Source organism: Notamacropus eugenii, chromosome 1, assembly GCF_028372415.1.
Source record: "Notamacropus eugenii isolate mMacEug1 chromosome 1, mMacEug1.pri_v2, whole genome shotgun sequence".
In the NCBI taxonomy this organism is placed as follows: Eukaryota; Metazoa; Chordata; class Mammalia; order Diprotodontia; family Macropodidae; genus Notamacropus; species Notamacropus eugenii.
Window position 1 is genome coordinate 628,536,485 of NC_092872.1, and position 22,758 is coordinate 628,559,242.

Genomic DNA, 22,758 nt, shown 5'->3' on the forward strand with positions numbered 1-22,758 from the left:
AGCTTTCAACAGAGAATTTTAACATTTGATTAGGAAGTTAAAAACAATCTCACATAACACAGGAGAATTTCTTTAAAGAAGTAAAAGACTAAGGTTTAGAACTCAAAAATACTGAAATAGAAGAAAACACGGCAAAAGAGAAGCAAAATTCAAAAGAAATGTCAAAAAAACATGAATTTTATAAAACAACTGACCTTGATGATGGAATCACAAAGAAAATTTAATTCTAGTGGACATAGGTCCACCAGAAGAACATAACAATTCAAAAAGTATGAATATCATCATGAGGGAAATAATATAAGAACTTCTGAATATGTACAGGGAAGCATCAATGAAGAAAACCCCCTGATCACTTTCATTAAAGAAAAAAAATTACTTGCTTCAATTCAACTGAACAAGTTACCTTTGAATTAAAGTGGGCTGATCCTGTAAGCAAATTGTTCACATGTAACCTGGGACACTTGATATAATAGATCTAATTAAGGACAAAAACTCTTAGAACTTTGCTTCTCAATATGCTTTGGAGTCCAAAAAATGTCATTCATTGGGAGAAATTCCATCTCTGAGGACCTGAAATATCTATTGATCATTATTTTTTTAAAATCTTTTCAGGTATCTCTCCCATCCAGTAAGAAATTATTCTTTGCTTAGATTCCAGGGTAGCTCCTGCAGTATTTTTCTCTCTGACGGCACTCTATCTGGCCACAGAGCAGATGCTACCAGACATGGAGTCTGATTGGCAAAGAGTCTTCTGTGATGCAGAAGATTTTAAAATGCTCTTCTGGGTACCAGAAACAGAGATGGAGAGGAAATCTGCAGTAAGAGTCAGTAGTGGGGGAAGAAGAGAAACAGAAGAAGAATCTTATGAAGCAGAACTGCCTTGGAAACCCAAAATCCAAACATCTCAACAGAATCTTTTTATTTTATTTTAAATTTATGGAGTAAACAAACATTTCTATAACATAGTACAATAAAAAAATGATTGTACATGAAACTGCAAATCTAGTCTGCACAACTTGCTATTCCTTTCAAATACACAACAAAATTACCATGTAAATTTCTTTCTTTTCCTGCTGCCATTATACACGACAACTGCAGAACTGAGGCAAGAACTTTCAGAAATTCTTCCCCTTGTGCTGAGCAAATCTCATAAAACTCTGCCAGGCAGACAGAACTTTAACGTGAAGACTTTGATCTCTGATAACTCTAGCTTTGGAATACCTTGCTACTTTTCCCAGGTTAACTGTGATTGTCTGAAGTAATTAATTGTACAAATTACAGCCTGAGCCTCCACCAGTACAATACTCTCTATTACCAGATCATGCAAGAGACAGAAATTACAAACGCATTCAATTAGTATGTTAAAGCAATGTGATAACAACAGGGAATCAAGTGGTGGAATCATTCCAGAAATGGAAACATCATCCTTTCTCCACCTAGCCCTCAACAGGCACTGGAAATAATTACGGGGGTAGGGGGCCTTTGGGTTATGTGTGCAGTTACTGCCCAGTCTCATGCTCTATATGCCTGTGTTCTTCATGCTAATTCTTTATCTTCCTATTACTCCTTCTTGTCCCATTCTTTCCATCATCTTTGGCACAGTTGAAAAACTCTTTAAAGCAATTACTAACACATCACTCTGAACCCTCTTATTTTCAAGATTATCTGTTATCCTGTACTCGGGTTCATTCAGGACAACGTCTTAGTATAATCAGGGGACGATAAAATGACAGACCTATAAGAATTTTAAGACATAGAACATGTAATTTCAGAGCTGGAAGGACATTAAATTTATAACATGAAAACTATAAGATATCTTAAAATATAGAGATGGAATATTAGAAATGAAAGGAACTTTAAACAACAGAACATAGACTATCAGAAGGAGAAGGGTTACTGTTGTTTGTCCTTCATTTTTAAATGAAGAGGACCAATGACATCATGGGTGATGTATTGTCTTGCACATGAATTGAATTTAAGTGAAGCAGAATTACACAAGGTCATCAGTATCACACTCTCTTCCAGAATCATCAAAGTCTACTGGCAAGAGAAAAGTCAGGATGACTGGCAATGGCCCAGGATGCAGTAAATGACTTTGGCATCTCCAATGTCTGACCAAGCTCTAAGTGCTATTCCACAGCCACTTGTTTCAGCCACAAATTGTTCTCATCCACCCATTCTGCTAGGGGTAAGTCTTTACACGTTTGGGGTAGACATACCCCTAACTTATCAACAGATTTGAGGTCAGTTACCTTCAACTTATTTTAGCCCATCTGCTGAGATAGGTTACTAGGGTATGGCTGCCATGCACATTACAGTTTCTTGGAGCCACAGCTGAGAGTTGGGTAAATCAAATGGATACCAAAAGTGGATGAGTAACCCTGAAAAAGATTCAGCAAGTTCTCATACCATAAATGCAAATCCTCCTGAAGACCCCATACACCCCAGAATGGCTATTAGCATTTAGGACCAAGACTATCAGAGGAGTAAGGAGTCATTGAATACAAAACATCTTGTTAAATTTTGGAGTGACCTCAGACGACAGAACTCAAAATGTTAGAAATGGAAAGAATGTTAGAATGTAGAACAAAGGCTGTTGAGGGTAAAGAGTATTAGGATATAGAACATAGACTGCTAGAGCTAGAGAAGTCTTAGAATATGGAATGTCAAACATGGAAGGCAGACTAGAATTCATCTAGTCTAATTCTCTTCTTTCACAGGAGAGAAACTTAGGATCCAAGTATCTGAAGTAATGGAGCCAAAGTCGCCTTGTTCTTTTCATTTCAGTAATGATTGGACAACTGTAGGGTGGAGTACCAAATTCCTCTCAATGCCTTCCTTTACTGTTGTTGTTATTGAGTCCCCATTTTATAGATGAGAAAACCAAGGCTAGAGAGTTGAAGTGAATTGCCCAGGGTCACACAGCGAAGGGAAGAGGAAGGGAAAAGAAAAGAATAAGCGTCTGTGTAGGGTACACAAATCCTATTATGCACCAGGCATTGTGTTAAGCAGTTTTTTATTTTTATTTAGTTTATTTTTAATATACGGAATAAAACAAGCATTTCTATAATATAGCATAATTTTGAAAGATTACACATGAAATGCAAATCTATTATGTAAAACTTGCCATTTCTTTTAAATATATAATAAAGTTATTATCCAAATTTATTTTTTTCTTTTTCCCCTCCCCTTTCCCTTTCTAGTGATAGCTACCATGAGACACAAATATGTGTGTATATATATGTATATGTAAAATCATTCTACATATACTTCTATTTGTCAGTTCTAGTATAGATAGCATCTTCCTTCCTATGTCCTCCATAGTTAATTTGGGTATTTATAATACTCAAAATGACTTAGTGATTCAAAGTTTTCTTTAAAACAATATTTCTGTTACTGTATACAACATTCTCTTGGTTCTGCTCATTTTGCTCTACATTATTTCATGCAAATCTATCCAAGTTTTTCTAAGATCATTGAGTTCATCATTTCTTATAGCACAATAGCATTCCATCACAAAGATATATCACAACTTGTTTGGCCATTCCCAGATTGATGGGCCTTTTTACAAATGATTTGCCATTTCCTTCTTCAGCTCATTTTACAGATGAGGAAACTAAGGTAAACAAGGTTAAGTGACTGGCCCAGGGTCATACAGCTACCAAATGCTTAAAAAAGATAAGATTTTACAAAAGATGAAAAAAAGTCCCAGAGAAGTTAAATGGGTTTTCTGAGGTTAACGGTAAATAGAAATATCAGTTGTTGTCCTTTGTTCTCTAAGATGACCAAAATGACATCACCATGATAAAGTGAAGTTTCAGCATGTCTGACTGTGGCTGATCAGACCAATATGAGCTTCGAATGCTCCACCACAGGTTGGGTACATAGTCCATATGAATTTTGGGTGTGGATACTCCAAATTTGTGCATCCTGTGTTTACTCTGTGCTGTCTCAATTCTGCTTTGCTCATAGAGCACAGCAACCTTTCTGATGTGGGCATGTCATGCTGAGCAATCCTGTGCCAGTGTCTCCAATTTTACACAGCCAAATCCAAAGTTCTTGAGAGAGACCTTGAGAGTATCCTTGGATTGTTTCTTCTGGCCCCCATGTGATTGCCTGCCCCATGTGAGTTCTCCATAAAATAGTCTTTTTGGCAAGCATACATTTTGCATTGGGGCAGCTAGGTGGTGTAGTGGATAGAGCACCAGTGCAGGAGTCAGGAGGACCTGAGGTCAAATCTTACCTCAGACACTTGACTCTCATTAGCTGTGTGACCTTGGGCAAATCACTTAACCTCAACTGCCTCATCCTGGGTCATCTCCAGTCATCCTGATGAATATCTGGTCACTGGATTCAGATGGCTCTGGAGGAGAAGTGAGGCTGGTGACCTGCACAGCCCTCCCTCACTCAAAACAAAGTCAAATGCAAGTCATGTCATTATTTCTCCAATGGCATGGTCTTCTTTGGCAACAAAGGATGAACACACACAATTTGCATTTGAACATCATGGCCAGTTCATCAGAATTGTGCTCTCTGAAGTATAGTTTGAATGCTTGGCAGTTCAGCTCGAGCAAGGACTTCAGGGTCTGGTATATTATCCTGCCACATGATCTTCGGAATCTTTCTAAGACAGTTCAAATGGAAGCAATTCAGTTTTCTGGCATGGCACTGCTAGACTGTCCATGTTTCACAGGCATACAACAATGAGGTCAACACAACACCTCTGTAGACCTTCTGTTTGGTGGTCAGTCTAATACCTCTTCTCTCCCAAATTTTTCTTCAGAGCCTCCCAAACACTGAGCTCTGGCAATATGTGCATCAACCTCATTGTCAATGTGTACATCCCTGGAAAGTACACTACCAATGTAAGTGAACTTATCCACAGCATTCAAAATTTCTCCATTTGCTGTAACTGATGGTTCCAAGTATAGATGGTGAGGTGGTGGCTGATGGAGCACCTGTGTTTTCTTGGTGTTAATTACTAGGTCAAAATAGCACAGGCAGCAGAGAATTGATCCATACTTTGTTGCACCTCAGTTTCAAAGGCTACATTGAGTGCACAATCATCTGCAAACAGAAAATCATGCACCAACACTCCCTCCACTTTGGTGTTGGCTTGTAGCCTTTTCAAATTCAAGAACTTACCATCAGTATGGTAGTTGACCTTGATGCTGTGTTTACCTTCACTGAAAGCATTTGACAACATGACTGAAAATATCATGCTAAAAAGCATGAGAGCAAGCACACAGCCCTGTTTTACTCCATTGGTGACTGGGAAGGCACAAGAGCATTGTCCACCATTCAAAACCAGGGGAAACATGTCGTTATGAAATTGACATACAATACTGATGAACTTCTCTGGGCAGCCAAATTTTGACATAATTTTCCATAAGTCCTCATGACTAACAGTGTCAAAAGCCTTGCTCAGATCTACAAATGTTGTGTGCAGACCTCTGTTCTGCTCCCGGCATTTTTCCTGGAGTTGTCAAGCAGCAAACACCATATTGACTGTTCCTTGAGCCTTTCTGAATCCACACTGGCTCTCAGGTATATGACCATCTTCCAGGTGAGAGATCAGCTTATTAAGGAGGACTCTAGCCAGGATTTTGCCAGCAATGACTAAGAGAAAGATCCCCTTGTGATTGTCTCAGTACAATCTATTCCCTTTACCCTTATGGAGATGGACAATGGAGGCATCCTTGAACTCTTGGGGAATAACCTCCTCTTGCCATATAACCTGGAAAATTTCAGGAGTCTGAATGTATGAGCAATGGTCCCCCTACCTTGTAAATCTCAGCTGGAATAGAATCAGCACCAGGTGCTTTGCCACATGAAAGGAGCCTAATGGCCCTCAACAACTCTTTTTCAGTTGGAAGTTCAGTTAAAGAGGGATTGACTTCAACCTGAGGTAAACGGTCAATGACCTCAACATTGATTGATGATGGTCTGTTGAGAACACTATGGAAGTGTTCAGCCCATCTCTCTAAGATCATATCCTTCTCCCTAATCAATGTGTGGCTCCATCAGCACTGAGTGGTTGTGAGGCATCATAGGTTTTTGGTCCATAAATAGCTTTCAGGGAATCATAAAAGCGCTTTGGATTGTTAATATCAGCATAAAACTGAATTTCATCTGCCTTCTTACTGAGCCAGGAATCCTGCATCTCTCTAAGCTTTGCTCGCATTTTGCTTTTCATGGAATTAAATGCTGCCTTCTTACAGGTGGATGAACTATCCTGCTGGTATATCCTGTGGAGTTCTAACTTTTCATTTAGCAGCTTCTGAATTTCCCCATCGTTTTCATCAAACCAGTCTTGGTGTTTGCGAGTGTTCTGACCCAGATGAGCAAATGCAGTGCTGTACACCAAATCTCTGAAAGCTACCCACTCCTTTTCTGCTCCACCGTTGTCAACTATGTGTTGACTCAGCTTTCTCTCCAAGCTAGCAACAAATCCCCTTCACTCACCAATGGGTTTGAGAGCCCTTGGTTACCCTCAACCTGGTTTGTCCCATTTGATGAAACAGTTTACCAGTTTAAGGTCTGGCCACTTGCATGCTGTAGCTTCTTGGAGCCACAGGTGAGAATTGAGTGAAACAGGTGAACACCAAAGGTTGAAAGCGCCCAAAAAGAGATTGGTAGCCATCACACCAAGGTACTTGTCCTCCCTGAACACATCTTACACTCCAAATAGAAATATTAGGATAAAAATGAAGATCTTTGGATTTCAGATTCAGTGCCCCTTCCACTCTACAATGTTGCCCCTAGGATTTTAAGTCATCATTGTAATACTTGACAGTGACCCAATGTACCTTGGATTCTAGGGACTTATTATCATCAGGATGTCATGTTCTTTGACTTTCTCTCTGATGTTAATCAAGAACAAAGAAATAAAAGAAGACCGGACTTGGGTCCCAAACCTAATACTTTCTACATGTGTGACCCCAGGCAAATCACTTGAGTTCTCAGAACCTGTTTCATCATCTGTGAAGTGGGGGGAGGAAGGGAGATGAAAATTAGGCTAGATGGTCTCTAAGACTCATTCCATCTCTAAATCACAACCTGACTCCAGACTATCTTTCCAAGCCTATTGAATATTATATCCCTTCATTCACTCTGTATTACAGAAAAACAGGCTTTCTCTCTGTTCCTCAAATGTGATATTCTATCATCTGGCTCCATACCTTTGCATGAGTTCTCCATATCCTTGGAAAGAATTCTTTCACCTTTGCCTCTTAGATTGTAGCTTCCTTCAAGGCCCAGCTCAAGTATTACCTCCAACAATAAGCATTTCATGAACTCCCTGCCCCTTATTCAAAAAAAACTGGCCCTCAGTATGACTTTAAATTTATTGTGTAATTTTTCTTCGATCCATTCACTGGTGTCCATATGAACACCCCCCAGATCCATAGAATGTAAGCTCCTTCAGGACCTGAATTATTTCATTTTTGACTTTATAGACCCAGCACCTACCTAGCATAGTGCCTGGCATGAAGTAAATGAATAACAAATACTTATTAAAACAATGAATAAATCTCGTGTCCTATAATCCAATAATCCTATGTCACTTCAGAATATACTTCACTTCTCTTACAAAAGCCAAACATTCCTCTAGCTGAAAAATTAGGCTTCTAGAAAACTGAACAAAGTCAGGGATGACTAACCCTTTCTGCTGTAATATTTTGCTTTTTAGACTAAATATTTCTGTACTTTTATCAATTTCCCACTTCCACATTTATACAATTATAAGGTCTTGCTCATAATGAACATAGTTTTTATACATTCCTTCAGTAAGTGAAATTAGCATTCTCACATGAACTGCAATTGCTAAGATGCTAATAACCTCCCTAGGGTTCTCTTCTTGCCATAATGCCTTCAAGGATTTCACCAGAGTTTAACATATTAAAATATCACAATTTGTGCTCTTAAGTATATTAAACTTTCTAAAATCTGACCTAAAAGAAGTGAGCTTATAAAAAAAGATAATGTACTAAAATATGATACTAAAGTGACATCAAGGAACCACTATTGTTTTAAGCCACAAATTCTGATCTGCTGTACTGAAACCCCCCGACAAGAATCTTTTTTAAGCCTTCAGAAATTATTTTTAAATAACTTCCACACTATTGAACCATGTACATAACACAGTGAATAGAGCACTGGGCCTGGAATCAGAAAGACCTGAGTTCAAATCTGGATTCAGATACTTCCTAGCTGTATGATCCTGAGCAAGTCACTTAACCCTGTTTGCTCTAATTTCCTCTATTGTGAATAGTGACAATAGCAGCATCTACCTTCCAGGGTTGTGGAGAGAATCAAATGTGATACTATTTGTAAAACACTCTATACAGTACTTTGGCACATAGTAGGTACTTTTAAAAATGTTTGTTTCATAACATTCTCCCTCCCTTTATAGTCACCAAAGACCATAAAGAATGGACTTCCATGCCTTGTCAAAAAATCTCTACATATGGTGCATCCTTGAAACTAATGTCCATTCCATGACTTGTAAACCTCTAGTATAGCCTTAAGAGCTCATCATCCAAGGTCTGGAAGTGACCCATTGCCTAAGGAGAAGATGTAGCCTTCCTCTCTAGAGGTGTGGTTGTATATTTGTCTCTCCCGTTGCTCTGATAGGGATTTTGTGTTTGCCCCTTCTCACTTTACACTTCCATCCCCACCCCCTTGTGTATCTTATTTTATACCAAAGGCTGTGTACTGAATAAAGGCTTTTAGTGCTGTCAGTGTCACTATCTCATTCTGCTTTGTCTGTGGAAATCCCTAAATCTAAAAACAGAAAGAAAAAAACTAATTGCAATGGATAGGGAGAGTGGTTAATTGAATATAATGTGTACCTTAAAAGAGAAGATATCCTACTGTTTTCAAAACTTTTTTTAAGGCTAAAATCTGGTATCAGTGACAGAGAACCAAAGTATGAGAGGCAGACATCTTCCAGCATCTTCTTTTTTCCTGATTCTTAACCCCACCCTCCTTCCCTTCCCAGAAGCAGTTAAGTGACGTAGTACACGAAGGACTGGGTTCAAATCCAGCTTCAGACATTTACTAGCTCTGTGACCCTGGGCGAGTCACTTAACCTCTGTCTGCCTCAGTTCCCTCACCTATAAAATTGGAATGATAATAGCACCCACTTCCCAGTATTATTGTGAAGATCCAATGAGATAACATTTGTACAACACAGCACAGAACCTGGCACAGAGTAGATGATTAATAAGTGTTTGTTTCTGTCCTTCCTCCAAGTCTACATCTGAGGAGTTATTAAGCAACAACACTCATGACCAAAGAATGCAGACCTCACGTTGAAACAATAACAGTAAACTTCATCCCATAAGACCATGGCATGAACAGTACCTGATATAAGCACTAACAATATTATTCTGCTTGTCATTTCAGACTGAAATGTTTTGAAATATGTTGCAACAGTCTTTTGGATGCTATTTAGCAGCAGAAGTTGGGAGATATTCAGGTTTTGTATGCAAAGGTAGATCACAGAACATTGAGTTTTCTAGACCCTCATTGCTTGCATGAGCATTTTTGTGACTCCCTGGAGGAGTGTTTTATGACATCAGAATCCCTGGGAAAGATTTCCCTTGTTGTGTGTGTAGGGAGAATGAGACTGTGAAGAACTCCTCTGGGATTTTTTCTGTCCTTGGTCATAGAAATGACTAAATAAGTAGATAGGGTTAGTTATTCTCATTTAGGAAATACTTATGACAGACTTTACTTTTACTGCCTGACATAACCCCTAGTGATAGGGTCAAAAGACCACTAATAGACCGTTGGTCTTGAGATACTTAGAGGTACAGCTGGCCATTGATGCAAAACATCAGTCCCAAATCTATAGGGAATCATCACAGTGGCTGTCTTCAATCAAATAATCAACCAACAAATATCAAATGTCTGCAGTGGGCCAGGTGCCTTGCTAGGCACTAGGAATTCAGAGACACAAGTGAAGCTATCCACTTCAAGATGTTTAAAGTCTATCAGGGATATAACAGGTTACACACAGAGGCAATAGTTAGAGGATAGGATACGTGCATCTTCAAAGACCAGAAAAAGACTTCAGGTAGAAGGTGGACCTTGAGTTAGTACTTGAATTAAACTAAGAACTGCAAGAGATTGGAGTGAAGGGGTTAATGTGCTCCAGAAAAGGGGGTGAACCTGTGCAAAAGCACAGAGCTACAGCAAGAAGGTCAGATCAACTAGATCACATACAATATCATAAGCATAATAAGGTTGAAAAGGTAGACTGCAGTCAACTTGTAAAGGGTTTTTAAAAACCATGGCCCCAGATTTTGCCTTGTCAGCTATTGTCTTGGCCCAACGATACCTTCAATCTTCGCTAACACCTCAAATGGTTCAGATTCTCATATTGTAGCTGCCTTATCGTGCCTGCCATGAATCCTTGTTCCATAATCAACTCTAGTGGACTATAAAATAAAATATTTAGAGGACCCAGGTTTGAACCTCAATTCCACTTCCTCTTTGCATTACTTTGGATAAATCAATTTCCTCATCTGTAATGAGACATTCGAATTGCATCTTCTACATTAGGGGCATGAAATTCAAATAGAAATGGATCTCTGAAGGCTCGATTTTGACTTAGAAAACCACAAATTCACATTACCTATGTTGTATTGTACTTGCATATATTTTGTTAAGCATTTCCCAATTATATTGTAATCTGTTTCCAGACATAATCAGGAACTGTTTGATATATCTACTCTACATCCTAGTGTTCTAATCCACAAGTAACACAGTGCAGGTTTTAACCTAGGTCTTTAGGTTTCAAATTCACAGCTCTTTCCATAATACCATGCTGCCAGAGTTAGAAAACTGTCTGCAGTCCTCTCACTTTTTTTTAAAATTAAATTTATTTATTTAACTTTTAACATTCATTTTCACAAAATTTTGGGTTACAGATTTTCTCCCCTTTTATCCCCTCTCCCCCCCAAACACCAAGCATTCTAATTACCCCTATGACCAATCTGCTCTCTCTTCTATCATCCCTCTCTGCCCTTGTCTCCGTCTTCTCTTTTGTCCTGTAGGGCCAGATAGCTTTCTGTACCCCTTTACCTGTATTTCTTATTTCCTAGTGGCAAGAACATTACTCGACAGTTGATCCTAACACTTTGAGTTCCAACTTCTTTACCTCCCTCCCTCTCCACCCCTTCCCTTTGGAAGGCAAGCAATTCAATATAGGCCAAATCTGTGTAGTTTTGCAAATGACTTCCATAATAGTTGTGTTGTATAGGACTAACTATATTGCCCTCCATCCCATCCTGTCCCCCATTACTTCTATTCTCTTTTGATCCTATCCCTCCGCATGAGTGTCAACCTCGAATTGCCTCTCCTCCCCATGCCCTCCCTTCTATCATCCCCCCCACCCCGCCCATCCCCCTATCCCCCACTTTCCTGTATTGTGAGATAGGTTTTCCTACCCAAATGAGTATGCATTTTATTCTTTCCTTTAGTGGAATGTGATGAGAGTAGACTTCATGTTTTTCTCTCACCTCCCCTCATTATCCCTCCACTAATGAGTCTTTTGCTTGCCTCTTTTATGAGAGATAATCTGCCCCATTCAATTTCTCCCTTTCTCCTCCCAATATATTTCTCTCTCACTGCTTGATTTCATTTTTTTTTTAAGATATGATCCCATCCTCTTCAATTCACTCTGTGCACTCTGCCTCTATGTATGTGTGCGTGTGTGCATGTGTGTGTGTGTACTCCCACCCAGTACCCAGATACTGAAATGTTTCAAGAGTTACAAATATTGTCTTTCCATGTAGGAATGTAAACAGTTCAACTTTTATAAGTCCCTTATGACTTCTCTTTGCTGTTTACCTTTTCATGTTTCTCTTCATTCTTGTGTTTGAAAGTCAAATTTTCTTTTCAGCTCTGGTCTTTTCATCAAGAATACTTGAAAATCCTCTATTTCATTGAAAGACCATTTTTTCCCCTGAAGTATTATACTCAGTTTTGCTGGGTAGGTGATTCTTGGTTTTAGTCCTAGTTCCTTTGACTTCTGGAATATCCTATTCCATGCCCTTCGATCCCTTAATGTAGAGGCTGCTAGATCTTGTGTTATCCTGATTGTATTTCCACAATACTTGAATTGTTTCTTTCTAGCTGCTTGCAATATTTTCTCCTTGACCTGGGAACTCTGGAATTTGGCCACAATGTTCCTAGGAGTTTCTCTTTTTGGATCTCTTTCAGGCGGTGTTCTGTGGATTCCTTGAATATTTATTTTGCCCTCTGGTTCTAGAATCTCAGGGCAGTTTTCCTTGATAATTTCATGAAAGATGATGTCTAGGCTCTTCTTTTGATCATGGCTTTCAGGTAGGCCCATAATTTTTAAATTGTCTCTCCTGCATCTATTTTCCAGGTCTGTTGTTTTTCCAATGAGATATTTCACATTATCTTCCATTTTTCCATTCTTCTGTCTTTGTTCTGTAATTTCTTGGTTTTGAAAAAAGTCATTAGCCTCCATCTGTGCCATTTTAATTTTGAAAGAACTATTTTCTTCAGTGAGCTTTTGAATCTCCTTTTCCATTTGGCTAATTCTGCTTTTGAAAGCATTCTTCTCCTCATTGGCTTTTTGAACCTCTTTTGCCAATTGAGTTAGGCTAGTTTTCAAGGTCTTAATTTCTTCAACATTTTTTTGGTTCTCCTTTAGCAGGGAGCTGATCTGCTTTTCATGCTTTTCTTTCATCTCTCTCATTTCTCTTCCCAGTTTTTCCTCCACCTCTCTAACTTGATTTTCAAAATTGTTTTTGAGCTCTTCCATGGCCTGAGCCCATTGGGTGGGCTGGGACACAGAAGCCTTGATTTCTGTGTCTTTGCCTGATGGTAAGCATTGTTCTTCCTCATCAGAAAGGAAGGGAGCAAATGCCTGTTCACCAAGAAAGTAGCCTTCTATAGTCTTATTTCTTTTCCCTTTTCTGGGCATTTTCCCAGCCAGTGACTTGACCTCTGAATATTCTCCTCACACCCACCTCGCCTCCTGATCCTCCCAGCCAGTGTTTGGGGTCTGAGATTCAAATGTTGCTTCCAGCCTTAGGGCTTTTGGCGGGGGCAGGGCTGCTATTCAGTATGAGATTATGTTCAGGTGGTCAGGTTGGGGCAGGGCTGCCTCTCAGGCTCAGTTCCCTCAGGGGGTTTATGCACAGACCTTTCACAATGGATCCAGGCTCCCTCCCGCTTGGGGAGCCCTGGTCTGCAGCCACCTCTCAGCTTCTACCTCCCGGGGGGGCCTGAATTATGGGGGCACCCCACTCCCCTCTCGACCCGCCAAAGAGACTCTCTCACCGACCCCCGTCACCTGTGGGTGGAGGGACTTGTGCGGCCGCTGGAGATCCCGTCCCTGAAGCCTGCTTGGATCTGTATCTCTCAGTGCCGTGGCTGCGGCCGCAGCAGGTCTGGTCTGGGCTCTGCGTCTGCAGCGCCACGGACCTTTTGCGAGAGGTTTGCAGGTCCCTCTGTGGGTGGAGGGACCCAAGTGGCCACTGGAGATCTCGTCCCTGAAGCCCGCTCAGATCTTTTCCTCTCGGTGCCACGGCCGCGGCAGGGCTGCACTCAGCTCCCAGTCCCGGCGCCCAGTCTGCAGCGTTAAGGACCCCCTGCGAGAGGTTTGCAGGTCTCTCCGGAACAGAAATCTCCCTTGCTCCAATATTCCATGGCCTCTGGGTGCAGAATTTGCTGTGAGTTATTTCCCTGTAGCCGTTCTATGGGTTGTGGGTTCGGAGCTATGTGTATGTGCGTCTTTCTACTCCGCCATCTTGGCTCCATGCCTCTAAGGAGGATCCAGTCCTCTCACTTTAACATCTAATGACCCTGCTCAGTCCTCAATTATGCCCATGCCCACATCAACCTGCCATGCTTAATAAGGTTGATATTTCTGTTACATTTTCCATCATCTTTACCAACAGCTTTATAAAGGACACTTTAATAAGGCAGGCTGATAACCTGAACAGTCCCCTTAGCTAATTGTACTTCAGGAATTAGAAGGATTTGGCCTGGAAATCTCTCCCATTTACTATGATTGACATTTACATGCTGCTTTAAAATTTGCAAAGGTCATTCAAACTTCACAGCGAGCCTCAAAACAGCTACTACACTTACTATTATACCCATTTTACAGATGATAAAACTAAGACTCAGAGAGCTTCTAAGTTAATAAGTGACTTGTTCCTGATCACAGAGGTATTGTGTATCAGAGGCAAATCTTGAACCTCAGTCTTCCTAAGTCCAAGTCCAGGATTCTATCCATTATGCCATGCTAACTCATAGAACAAAACAGAATGCACAGATCTGAGTCAAGTGTTTTGATGAAATATTCTGTAAAATTCAACTAGTTTCTTTGTTAAGAAACTAACACCTAGGCAATGCTTGATTTCTTCTCAAAACACCTGCTTGCTGCCATGGTGATAGTGTTTTCCCTAAGTCTCTTTCAGAGCCAGGAGGCAATACTCTAAACTTATTAGGTAAAGAACTCCAGTACAAGAAAATGTCAAGAATCAATGAGCACCTTTAGAAAGATCTAAGGGAACAATTCAATAAGTATAGAATGGTGGACTCCCATACTCCTGGCTCCCCTCTCACACTGGGAAAGGAGGGCCACACACATTAAAATACCACTTTAGCCTGTAAGGCTAGTTCATGTTTAATGTAAACTACGAAGTCTTAGTATGATTGATATGGAGACAGAGAGATGATAGATGATAGATAGATAGACAGATAGACAGACAGATAGATAGACAGATATGTATGTATGTATGTATGTGTGTGTACATATACAGAGAGAGAAATGTTCTTTGCTGTTGTTCACAGTGCATAGCTAATCAAGGCAGTATAGAGTCACTAGATCTAGATTCAAGTCTCAGAAAAATCATTTATTCCCATGTGAAAAATGAGGAAACTAGATGAAAAGTTTAATATTTTGACTACTGATCTTACAAGCAGAACTGAAGCCAGCTTAGGTGACTGATGTCAGAGGGAGGCACAACAGAGATATGAAGCTGGAGGACAATGTTTCTTCCCCACTGCCAGCACATGCTGGCAGCCCAGTAAGTCAATCAATCAATGTTTAAGTGCCTACAATATGCCAGGTATTATGCTAAGCACTATGCTAAGAGGCAAAAGACAGTGTCTACTCTCAAGGAGCTTATGATCTAATGAGGGAGATGACATGCAAACAAATATAGAGAGAGGAAGTTATAGAGAGGTTAAATAGTAGATAATTAACAGAGGAGAAAGCACTAGAATTAAAAAAGGGCTTGGAAAGGAGGGATTTTAGTTGAAATTTAAAGGAAACTGGAAAAGATTGAGCAAAGCTAGGGAACTGAGCAAAGGAAAGAGGACTTTCCAGACATGGGGAACAGTCAAAGAAAATGCCCTGATCTGAGAAAAAGGAATTTCTTATTCTTAGAAACAACCAAGAGGCCAGTGTAACTGGATCAAAGAGTATGGGGAGTAAGATAAGAAGATTGGAAAGGTAGGAGGGGAGTAGGTTATAAAGGGCTTGGAATGCCAAACAGAACATTTTGCACTTGATGCTGGAGGCAATAGGGAACCATTGGAGTTTATTGAGGGAGGGGGATCACATGGTCAGACCTGTGCTTTAGAAAAATCCCTTTAGTGACTGAATGGAGGATGTATTAGAGTGGAGAGAGGTTTGAAGCAGGCAGATTATCAGCAGGCTATTACAATAGTCCAGTTATGAGATGATTAAGACCTGCATCAGAGTAGGAGCAGTGTTAAAGGAAAGAAGGAGCATATTTAAGAGATGTTGCAAAATCAATAGGTCTTGTCAGCAGCTTGAATGCATGGGTTGAGAGATAAAGAGAAGTCCAGAACGACTTAGGTTTCAAGTCTGAGGATACGTTGAGTTTAAGATGCCTACTGGACATCCAGTTTGAGATGCCTGAAAGGTAGTTGGAGATGTGAGACTGGAAATCAGCAGAAATCAGCCCCACTACTTCCTGCAGTCTCAGATTCCTAACCCCTCTCCCAACCACAATACACTCCAAGAGCTACCATCCAAAGAAGCCCTTCCACATCTGTTTCCCTGTAACCTAGCCCAGGAACTAGCATCATAGGAAGAAACCCAGAACCAGCAAAGTAATGAGGTTTCCCTGGGCAAGATCAGTGGCAGAGAGGTAATGCTGGCTATTTGGCCTCCCCTAGAAATGAGAACTGTCAAAGACTTAAGATCTCTAATCAATGTAATAACCACCCCATGATCCCAGAGGAGTGATGGTAAAGCATGTGATCCAACGTTTGACAAAAAGATGATGGATTCAAGAAGCAGAATGAGACTTAACATTTTTGTACATGGGCAATGTGGGAATTCATTTTGCATGCCTATGCATATTTTTACGAGGATTATTTTAGCCAGGGGATGGCGAAGAAGAAATAAATGCTTGTCAACTGAAAATTAAAGTAAATAAAAAGAAATAAATACTTGTACTGTCTACGTCAGAGTGTGGTTAGGAGGAAGCTACTTTGCAAAGTATAAAGCAGTGGTGTCGAATTCAAACAGAGATAGGGACCACTAATCCATACATAAGAATCCCTGCAAGTTGCATATTGACTTAGAAAACCAGACGTTTATATTTTTTAATAATACATCAACACACTAAAATCAGAGGAGAACAACATTTAAATCTGGTTCAGGTCACACTTGGAAGTGTGTGTGACACCTCTCATGTAAAACCCTACATAAATGTGAGCTTAATATGTTACATCCTTAACTGGTGCTCACTGACTCACTGAAGTTTTCGGGATTACCCCAAGTAAAGAAGATATGCAACATGCCTGTTACCGAAAAGGGGCTGCTCAGGCTCATAAGTGGCTATGAAAATCCTTGCAATTTCAGATATCATCTAGGTCTTTTGGGAGCAACCTTTTGACTGAGTCCAAGTTTTATAGAACAAATCCTTGTATTAAGGGGATTTGTTCTATGAATTTTGGATTCAGTCAAAGGGCTACACTTGAGGACCTAGAAGGCCACAGGTTCCCCATCCTTGATTTTAGTCTAACCGACTCATTTGAAAAATGAGTAAACTGAGGCACATAGTGGTGACCTGACTTGCCAAATATCATTCAGCTAACTAGGTCATTAAACCTTAGACCCAGAGCACCCAAATTCCATTCCTGTATCTTCCAGCCTCTATGCCAGCCCCAAACTAATGTCCTTATGAGGTCTGTATTGCCAGCTGTCTTATCCTTCAGTTGTTTTTTGTGCCTGTCATCTCTTCTGCATTATAAGCAGGATCAAGGTCTTGTACTTAGTAGACATACATTGAATATTTGTTTGATGAATGAAACTGGATGAACAATCAAATACTGTGCAGTCAGTCATTTCTTTCAATGTTTGTAAATCCCCTGAAATAAAGAGCCTCATCTGACTATTACCAGGAGATAACTTAAAGTTGATGGAGAAGTGACTAGCATGACTTCACACTGCCTGGAATGGAACTGGTCACTCTTTTTCTATTGTTTGAGTCGTCAGGGAAAAAAAACTGTCCTAAAGAGTGGGATGAGTTATCCTTAAGGTGTGCAGTTGTTCTGAGTTTCCTGTGATATAACTCTTCTTTGTGTTCTTTACCAAAGCACTAAGACATTGCATTTGGGAAAAAGTAAATAATGGGAAATAATGATGGGCTCATTAGGAGGAGTATTTATTGCAACGTTTCAAGGATTTACATTTTCATTAATAAGGGTATTCCTTCACACAGCTCTGATCAAAAACTCTTCAGTTATTAGGTTCTTAATCTGGAGTCAAGCAAACCATTAATAGATATCAGGAGTCCATGAACTAGGAAGGGTGGAAAAGTTTTTATTTTTTTATTTTAAAACTATTATTTTTCCAAATTTATTAGTTTGTTTATTTTCAGTTTTCAACAATCACCTCCATAATTTCCAAATGTTCTCCCTCTCCCTCCTCAGGAAAACATGCAATCTTAGATGGGTTCTACACATACATTTCTAATAAAAGAGAAAACAGTCTGCTTCATTCTGCATTCTGACTTCATGGTTCTGTCTCTGGATGTGGATGGCATTTTGCACTGAGTCCTTTGGAAATGTTTTAGGTCCTTTCATTGCTGCAAAGGACTAAGTCTATCAAAAACAGTCCTCACACACTGTGGCTGTTACTGTGTATAATGTTCTCCTGATTCTGCTCATTTCACTCATCATCAGTGCATATCAGTCAAAAAGCCTTTATTTTCTAATTGAAATTTAGGATTTCCTTAAATTATGAATTTTAAGCAAAATAATTATTCTGAGAAGGGGAGCAAAGGCTTTACTTCACTGCCAAAGGGATCCATGAAACACACAAAAATTAAGAATCCCTATTCTAAATGGTCTTTGACAGTTATTAGGGCCAAAATTTTGATTATCCTGTGGATAACCTGGTGATTCATCTCTCCAAACTTAGCTGGGCTTGTCAGTTCATCACTGGGATGCCATAGTTTTGTCCTATTTGAATATTTCATCATGGTGTGATGGTAATCCTGGGTTCTCAAACGCTTTCTCAGCCGAGTGCAAACTTTGCCAGATTCTAACAAAGGAGAAAGTTTTCCAGTATGGCCCCAATGGTGATTAGCATGACTATCTGATTGAAGAAAGCTTTCATGACTTAGTGATTAGAAAACTGACCTCAAGGTCAGGAAGGCTTAGCTTCAAGTGTTACCTTTGCCACATGTTGGTCCTATAACCTTAACTTAACTTAACCTTAACTTCTCAGGGCTGGAGGCAATCTCTATAAGTTGCAGTGAAGGTGCTGACTTGCCTGGTAGACACAGCATCCTGATCTGAAAATTCCCTATATCAAGGAAATCATAGGTCTAGGTCACTTAATCTATCTGATTAAAACTTCTAGGATCACTGGGTTGTTAAGAATTTTAGAATATATGTCTACTCTACTGTCTCATACCAAGAACTTTACATCATGGGATCATAGGCTGCTAGCTGGAAGGTTCCTTGGGTCATCTAACCCAATCCCTCATTCATATTACATGAGACACAGAAAGGTGAAGTGCCTTGGTCAAGGTCACACTGGGAGTAATTGACAGATGTGAGATCTGAACCTAATTTTCCTCTATCCTCTGTAGCTAGATTCCTAGGTAAAGCATCTAAAATAAGTCCTGCCATGTTGCCTCCTTTCACTCTCCTTTTAACTCCTTGTACTCTGGCTTCTAACCTTATCATTCCCCAAAAACTGCTCTCCCCAAAGTCATTAATGAGCTCATAGCTGCCAAATACAATGGCCTTTTCTCAATTCTCATTCTCCTTGACCCTTCTGCAGCCTTTAATACTGTTGATCACTGTTTCCCCCATGATATTTTTTTCTCTCTAGGTTTTTGAGACAACATTCTCTCCTGGTTTTCCTTCTACCTATCTGACAGCTCCTTCTCTGCTAGATCCTTTTCTATATCATGCCCTCGAACCATAAATGTTCAACAGGGTTCTGTCCTGGGATCTCTTCTATTTTCCCTCTGTCCTATTCAGTTTGGTGATCTCATCAGTCCCCATGGAATTAATTACCATCTCTATACTAATGATTCTCAAATCTACCTACCCTGCCCTAATTTCTCTGCTTGTCTCCAATCTTGAATCTCCAACTGCCTTTCACACATCTCAAACTGGATGTCCAAGTAGACATCTCAAAACAAAATGGAACTTAATATCTTTCCCCCTAAATCCTACCCCTACTCCTACTTTCCCTATTACTGTAGAAGGTAACACCATCCTTCCAGTCCCTCAGACTCACAACCTAGAATATACTATAGCTATTATTATCTTCATTTTATAAAACAGGAAACTATAACTCAGAAAGGTAGGGTGGCTTAGTCCCCGTTACACTACTAGTAAGTAACTATGGGTCAAACTTTCCTTCGTCATCCTCACCACCAGAAATCTAGCTTCTAGGGGGCGGAGCCAAGATGGCGGAGTAGAAAGACGCACATACACATAGCTCTGAACCCACAACCCATAGAATGGCTACAGGGAAGTAACTCACGGCGAATTCCGCACCCAGAGGCCACGGAACATTGGAGCGAGGGAGATTTCTGTTCCAGAGAGACCTGCAAACCTCTCGCGGGGGGGTCCTTCGCGCTGCGGACTGGGCGCCGGGACTGGGAGCTGAGTGCAGCCCTGCCGCGGCCGCGGCACCGAGAGGAAAAGATCCGAGCAGGCTTCACAGACAGGATCTCCAGCGGCCACGCGGGTCCCTCCACCCACAGAGGGATCTGCAAACCTCTCCCAAAAGGTCCGTCGCTCTGCAGACACCAAGCCCAGCCCAGACCTGCTGCGGCCACGGCTGCGGCACCGAGAGAAACAGATCCGAGCAGGCTTCAGGGACGGGATCTCCAGCGGCCGTACAAGTCCCTCCACCCACAGGTGACAGGGGTGGGTGAGAGAGTCTCTTTGGCGGGTCGAGAGGGGAGTGGGGTGCCCCCATAATTCAGGCCCCCCCCCGGGAGGTAGAAGCTGAGAGGCGGCTGCAGACAGGGGCTCCCAAGCGGGCGGGAGCCTGAATCCATTGCGGAAGGTCTGTGCATAAACCCCCTGAGGGAACTGAGCCTGAGAGGTGGCCCTGCCCCAACCTGACCACCTGAACATAATCTCATACTGAATAGCAGCCCTGCCCCCGCCAAAAGCCCTGAGGCTGGAAGCAGCATTTGAATCTCAGACCACAAACACGGGCTGGGAGGATCAGGAGGTGAGGTGGGTGTGAGGAAAATATTCAGAGGTCAAGTCACTGGCTGGGAAAATGCCCAGAAAAGGGAAAAGAAATAAGACTATAGAAGGTTACTTTCTTGGTGAACAGGCATTTCCTCCCTTCCTTTCTGATGAGGAAGAACAATGCTTACCATCAGGCAAAGACACAGAAATCAAGGCTTCTGTGTCCCAGCCCACCCAATGGGCTCAGGCCATGGAAGAGCTCAAAAAGAATTTTGAAAATCAAGTTAGAGAGGTGGAGGAAAAGCTGGGAAGAGAAATGAGAGACATGAAGTCAAAGCATGAACAGCAGATCAGCTCCCTGCTAAGGGAGACCCAAAAAAATGTTGAAGAAATTAAGACCTTGAAAACTAGCCTAACTCAATTGGCAAAAGAGGTTCAAAAAGCCAATGAGGAGAAGAATGCTTTCAAAAGCAGAATTAGCCAAATGGAAAAGGAGATTCAAAAGCTCACTGAAGAAAATAGTTCTTTCAAAATTAGAATGGCACAGATGGAGGCTAATGACTTTATGCAAAACCAAGAAATCACAGAACAAAGAGAGAAGAATGGAAAAATGGAAGATAATGTGAAATATCTCATTGGAAAAACAACAGACCTGGAAAATAGATCCAGGAGAGACAATTTAAAAATTATGGGACTACCTGAAAGCCATGATCAAAAGAAGAGCCTAGACATCATCTTTCATGAAATTATCAAGGAAAACTGCCCTGAGATTCTAGAACCAGAGGGCAAAATAAATATTCAAGGAATCCACAGAACACCGCCTGAAAGAGATCCAAAAAGAGAAACTCCTAGGAACATTGTGGCCAAATTCCAGAGTTCCCAGGTCAAGGAGAAAATACTGCAGGCAGCTAGAAAGAAACAATTCAAGTATTGTGGAAATACAATCAGGATAACACAAGATCTAGCAGCCTCTACATTAAGGGATCGAAGGGCATGGAACAGTATATTCCAGAAGTCAAAGGAACTAGGACTAAAACCAAGAATCACCTACCCAGCAAAACTGACTATAATACTTCAGGGTAAAAAATGGTCTTTCAATGAAATAGAGGATTTTCAAGTATTCTTGATGAAAAGACCAGAGCTGAAAAGAAAATTTGACTTTCAAACACAAGAATGAAGAGAACCATGAAAAGGTGAACAGCAAAGTGAAGTCATAAGGGACTTACTAAAGCTGAACTGTTTACATTCCTACATGGAAAGACAATATTTGTAACTCTTGAAACATTTCAGTATCTGGGTACTGGGTGGGATTACACATGCACACACGCTCACATACATAGAGACAGAGTGCACAGAGTGAATTGAATAGGATGGGATCATATCTTTAAAACAAAATGAAATCAAGCAGTGAGAGAGAAATATATTGGGAGGAGAAAGGGAGAAATTGAATGGGGCAGGTTATCTCTCATAAAAGAGGCAATCAAAAGACTCATTAGTGGAGGGATAAAGAGGGGAGGTGAGAGAAAAACATGAAGTCTACTCTCATCACATTCCACTAAAGAAAAGAATGAAGTGCACACTCATTTTGGTAGGAAAACCTATCTCACAATACAGGAAAGTGGGGGATAAGGGGACAAGCAGGGTGGGGGGGATGATAGAAGGGAGGGCATGAGGAGGAGAGTGCAATTCGAGGTCGACACTCATGGGGAGGGATAGGATCAAAAGAGAATAGAAGTAATGGGGGACAGGATAGGATGGAGGGAAATATAGTTAGTCCTATACAACACAACTATTATGGAAGTCATTTGCAAAACTACACAGATATGGCCTATATTGAATTGCTTGCCTTCCAAAGGGGAGGGGTGGGGAGGGAGGGAGGAAGAGAAGTTGGAACTCAAAGTGTTAGGATCAACTGTCGAGTAATGTTCTTGCCACTAGGAAATAAGAAAAACAGGTAAAGGGGTATAGAAAGCTATCTGCCCCTACAGGACAAAAGAGAAGATGGAAACAAGGGCAGTGAGGGATGATAGAAGAGAGAGCAAATTGGTCATAGGG